At 45.7% G+C, this 5,981-nt stretch overlaps 1 pseudogene; it reads right to left on the bottom strand.

Moving 5' to 3' along the window:
- Nucleotides 1-3,648: 3,648 nt before the first annotated feature.
- Nucleotides 3,649-5,035, bottom strand: LOC147959638 (uncharacterized; annotated as a pseudogene).
- Nucleotides 5,036-5,981: the final 946 nt, after the last annotated feature.

The following is a 5,981-nucleotide window of genomic DNA, read 5'->3' as shown; positions in this document are numbered from 1 at the left end:
TGGGACTAACCCCAAAATCTGCAGGCAACTCAAGTTTATATGCATTATCATTTATTTTATCTAACACCTTAAAAGGACCATCAGTACGTGGCATTAGCTTTGATTTGCGCAAATTAGGAAATCTATCCTGACGCAAATGTAACCATACAAGATCTCCAGGTGCAAACACAACATGTTTTCTACCCTTATCTCCAGCAAGTTTATATTTAGCATTCATACGCTCAATGTTTTCCTTAGTTAACTCATGCATTTTTAAAATCAATTCAGCATGTTCTTTAGCATCAAAATTAACCTTCTCCGAAGATGGAAGAGGCAACAAATCAATAGGTGCACGAGGTAGGAAACCATACACAATTTCAAAAGGGCACATCTTAGTAGCAGAATGCAATGAACGATTATAAGCAAATTCAATATGAGGCAAGCATTCTTCCCACATTTTCTTGTTATTCTTCAAAACAGCCCTAAGCATAGTAGACAATGTTCTATTGACTACTTCAGTTTGTCCATCAGTTTGGGGGTGACAAGTAGTACTAAAAAGCAGCTTAGTCCCCAACTTAGCCCATAAACATCTCCAAAAGTGGCTAAGAAATTTAGTATCATGATCTGAAACAATAGTATTTGGCACACCATGCAAGCGAATAATTTCACGAAAGAACAAATCAGCAACATTAACAGCATCATCGCTTTTATGACATGGTATAAAGTGTGCCATTTTCGAGAACCTATCCACGACAACAAATATGCTATCCCTCCCATTCTTTGTTCGAGGTAAACCTAAAACAAAGTCCATAGATATATCCTCCCAAGGAACACTAGGTACAGGCAAAGGCATATATTAATGTAGGGTAGAACCCTATGGCCCGATCTTTCACGAAAGGAGCGGAATCCCGCGAAGAACACGAAGAACACAAAGGGGAAAACGAGAGAAAACACTCAAACCAACATGAATAGATCACACATGTGCTAGATCCTCGGATACATGGAACGATACACGGTACACGATCAGCTAAGGACGATACATAGGTAGCCGGTCTTCTCCGTGAGGAGGTCTTGAGGGGGCCGCCCAAGAGGGGGTCTTGAATCCACAAGGGGATCTTCCCTTAGAAGGGGCCTTGAATCCAAAGGGATCTTCTCCGAAGAGGCCGCGGTCTCTCGCAAGGAGGAGATCCGATATGGATGAGCGTAGCTCTATCTCGAAGTATGAGCTAAACCAACACTAACCCTAGAAAGGAGGAGGTGGAGGAGTATATATAGTCTAGGTCCACGAAGGGGTAAGTGAGGGGCGAAAGGGCACATGGGCTTCGGCCCGAGTGTCTGCGCACAGGCAGGGCCGGAAGTTCCGGGGACGGCCGGAAGGTCCGGGCGCCGGAGGTTCCGGGCGAAGGTCCGGGCAGGGTCCGGGCTATCTAGAGAGTTGGCACACTCTCGGACGGCTTCGGTGCAGCAGGGCCGGAAGCTCCGGGATGGCCGGAGGTTCCGGGCAGCGGCCGGAAGTTCTGGGCTTTCCAGAAGCTTGTCCAGGCTTGTTCTTCCTTCTCTTCCACGCTTCCCTTGCGGATGGTGTAGGTGATCCTTGGCGCTTGCACTCCTCCTCGTCATCCGTGAAGCTCCGACAATACCTATGCATGCATGATGGAGGGTCAAGTAGTATACCATCCTCGAAGGGGTCAAGTGAGCACGTGTAAAGGAGAGGATTCACCTTTATGTATGTGAAGTAGATGTCGCACGTGTCACTTGCCGAATGAACTCTTGACATGGTGATGTCCATAGGATGCTCCGCATCATCCCCTCCCCCTTGGGAAAGATCCGATCTCGAATCGAAATCCAAATCACCATGGGAAAGAGATGGCATCACCGTGTAGTAGTGGTCGATCACCATGTTCTCGTCATCTTGAAGCTTGAAATGGGCACTCTCCAATGTCGCACCGTCTCGTGATTCCTTCAAAAGGAGCAAGGAGAACAAACACTTGGAAAAACAAATGCGGTTACCGTTAGTGCAAAACCAAGCATTCAAGAGGTGATTCACCCAACAAGTGTTGTCATCAAGCATAGCATATGGTGTGACAAAGGATTGTGACATGGCATGTAAGCACATAAATTGAGCACAAAGAAGGACATCATGGAAACAAGCATGTGAATGTGAGGTAGTGATTGAAATATGTGTGACAAGAGAAGAAGCATCTACCTCAAGTTCATAGCAAGCATTCACAAATTGCTCAATGTAAGGTCGATGATAGGCATATGAATCATTCACAACACCAAGTAAAATGAAGTGTCTAAACACATGGGTCAGGTGCAAGACAATCCAAGCATAATGTGCATGGGGTGTAGTGAATATAGTGTGGCACTCAACACAATAGAAAGAGCAATTGTTCATCATGTGTGAGGCAATCAAGTCAAGCATAGTAATCAAGTCATGCAAGCTAGTAGTGCGAAGATGCAACATACTAGAGTAAATCATGGCAATCATGTCATGAGAGCAAATAATAGGCATAGGCAATGCACATGACATATCGCAAGCACGAACACAAAGCAAGATGAAAGTATCATCACAGGCATGGGGTACAAAGCAAATATGGCAATAACAAGTGATATCTCCACCAAGCTTGCAAATACACATACAAGTATGAGAATCAATCAGCATGTGTAATGCAAAGCGTGGGTCACAAATGCATGGCAAAGGCATAGTAATGAGCATATCATGCAAAGTGAACATGGCAAGATGGGCATATAATATGTAATGGACAATAACCCATAGCCAAGTGAGGGTCATGTAGAAGAAATGCGCGAAGACTTCGCGTGAAGAGAGCGGTGGGAAATGCAATCCATGGGATCCCAAGTCATCATTGCTCTCTAGAGCTCGTTTTGTCAACTCGTGGGATTGCGAGGTTGACAAGAATTCATGGGTACTTACACAAAAGAGACACAAACCAAAGAAATTGTGCACGTGGTAAATGTACACATCATCCATCATGATGTGTATGTGCACGTGTGAGTTAGCACAAGATAAGCATCGGTCAAAGAAATTTGATGCATGGTATAAGAACATGTCATCCATCATGAAAGAATAGTTACTGTGTATGACACGATGGGGATGCAAATTTAGCATACAAGTATATGGCACATCAATAGCATGTGTATTCATGGGAAGCATATTGTGCATACAAGTATTGGGATCATGCAATGGATGGGAGTGAACAAAATCTCCAAACATGTATGAGGAAACTATGGGGGTCTCCTCATGAGCAATAATGGGAACATCATATGGAGAAAATGGACAATATCCAAAACAATGCATATCCGAAGCTAGGTGGTCATGGCATGGCATATGAGATAAATGATGCAAAGGTAGCATGTCAATATCATCACAAGAGAAACAAATGCCAATAACCATAGGCTTGTCATCTATGCCATATGTGCAAATTGGGTTAATCTGAATGGCATATGCATAGTCACTATGAAGAGATTGCAAATATGACATGTGGTCGATCTCATGCATAGCATATGAGAAGTCAAGCGGATTGGCAAACATGATGTGACCGAGAGAATTAGCACAAGAAATCCTATGTAACATGGCATCACAACTAATAGACTCCACATGGCAATCATCATACTCATCATAAATGGGTAAATCATCGCATGGGGAAATCATACTAGCATGAAGTATGTCAATAGGGGGATCAACATCATGCAAGCAATCAATGTCATGAATGTCCACTAGTGGGACTAGAGCATCATCTTCACCTATGTTACCTTGTTCATTCCACTCAAGTGGTGTAGGTGAGGTGGGAAAGACCAAATGGTGGTCAAGATCATCATTGTGATGGAACCATGTGGGGGGTGCATCATATTCCACCATGGCCATCGTCTTGTCCAAAGGTAGGACGAAGTCGTCGAGAAGCGGCGCATCATCATATAAGGGACCTAGCACCAAATGAGAAGACACAATAGAGGTAGAGGTCAAGTCGTTAGTGCTAAAAGTGGCCTCACATGACCTATCAACTATCTCACTCTCTCTATGTGGTGGTTCACTCACTCCCTCAAAATAGGTGCACTCAAACTCACATATGGTGGAGTCACTCATCTCACTCAAGAGGTGGGGGTTGTGGCTCTCCTCACATGGGAATAGTGGAAACACATCATATATGGGGCTAGTGGTGAAATCACTCTCACTCTCAATATGGTGGCTAAAGTCACTCAAGTCATCACATGTCGCCGTGGTCGAAGGGAAAATCCCATGCTCAACCATCTCGTAGTCGTCATCATGGATGAAGGTCGAAGATGGCACAACATCACTCTCGCTGTGGATGAAGGCCGAAGATGGCACATCATCACTCTCGCCTCCTAAGATGGAAGCATCATCCTTGCTCGCCACCTTGTCGCTCACCTTCAAAGCTTGGTCCTTGAGGGTCTCCGTAGTCGTACTCGTCACCGCATCGTCTTGAAAAAGAGTCATGGAGGACTCGGCATCATCAATGCCACAAAGAGGGATGGCGTCGAACTTGGGAGTAGCATCTTGGAGCTCGTCGGGCTTGGACATCGTGGTGGTACTAGCCTCATGCTCGTTCTCATGGAGCTTGGTCGTCGTGAAGTGAGCTTGGGGTAGAGAAACTTTGGCCTTCATGAGTTCTTGTTCCACCTTGAGAGCACCAATGTAGTTGTCGTCGAGGGACTTGTAGTTCTCGAGGAAGATCGTCTTGGAGATGTCGTTGTGCAATCCCATCATGAAGTGGAACGTCATCGAAATGGGGTCGTCCACACCGACTCGTCGCAAGGCAATCTTCATCTCCTTGAAGTACTCGTCGATGGACTTGGATCCTTGGATGGTGTTCTCCAATTGGCATTGAAGTTGTTCCGTGTAGGTTGGAGGCACAAACTCTCGCCGCAAAGCTCTCTTCGTCTTAGGCCAACTCATGTCGTAGCTCTCCGAAGGTGTGTAAAGCCACCATGTGGACGCGTAGTCATGGAAGTTCCTTGTGGCGCACTTCACTTGATCTTCGGGAGGGACTTGATGTAGCTTGAGGTAGTCGTCCATCAAACGCTCCCACTCAAGATACTCCTCGGGTTCTTGAGTCCCATAGAAAGGAATCGTGTGGTCGATGTTGAGGTCGTAGTAGCTCGTGGAAGTCGCGGACTTGAGCTTGGGGAGCTTCTCTTGAGTGTAGTCTTGAGGTGCTTGTTGGCGAAGATGCCATATATCCGAAGGCGAAGATGCCTTAGTGGTTGGTGTAGCCGTAGCTCCGTCTTGGTGCTTGTCTCGCGGTCTTCTCTTGTGGTCATGAAGTTTGGACTTGGCGTGAAGTAGGGCTTGTTGCGACTTGTAGGTAGGTGCATCTCGAGCATCTTCATGATGATGTTGTCGTTGTCGTTCTTTAGCTCAATGTAGATGTCGTTCGTCGTCGTCGTGCACATGTTGCTTGGAGGTGACTTTCCCTTCCTGACGAGGTGGATCACAAACGTGATGGTGGTCTCCATGGAGATGTGGACGAGGATGACTTGCGCTTGCATCATTTTTACGCTCCGAAGACTTGTGACTTGAACGTCGCCGCCTTGAGGATGATGAAGGGGAAGAACGGTTGATCAACAAGGTCCGAATCTCCTCCATCCTTGCATCTTGCTCCTCCTTTTGTGCGGAAAGCTTGTTGTTGATGTAGTTGTACACGCCGCCGTTGTTGTGGAAGATCGGAGACGAAATGCCTTGCCTATCCATCACAAGATTCGAGCCAATATGAGTGGAGAAAGAGAAGAACGAATACCAAATGTACCTTAACCGAAGTTGAAAGTGGATCAATGATCACTCCAATGTGGACAAGGAAATAGCACAATTGGTACCAATTCTTGTCGGTTTCTCACACCTACACGAATAAGGCTTATGGTGGAGCTCAGTGAGGATAGTGGCACAATTTTTTTATGCAAAATGTTAGCAAGAGTCAATAATGTTGAAAGAGATTCACAAATTCGCAAGTGAAACAAGTAGACCA

Source organism: Triticum urartu, chromosome 7A (genome assembly GCF_056163025.1).
Source record: "Triticum urartu cultivar PI428250 chromosome 7A, HENAU_Tu73, whole genome shotgun sequence".
NCBI classification, from domain to species: Eukaryota; Viridiplantae; Streptophyta; class Magnoliopsida; order Poales; family Poaceae; genus Triticum; species Triticum urartu.
Note: the sequence above shows the minus strand (reverse complement) of the source record. Positions and strands in the feature narration are given on the sequence as shown.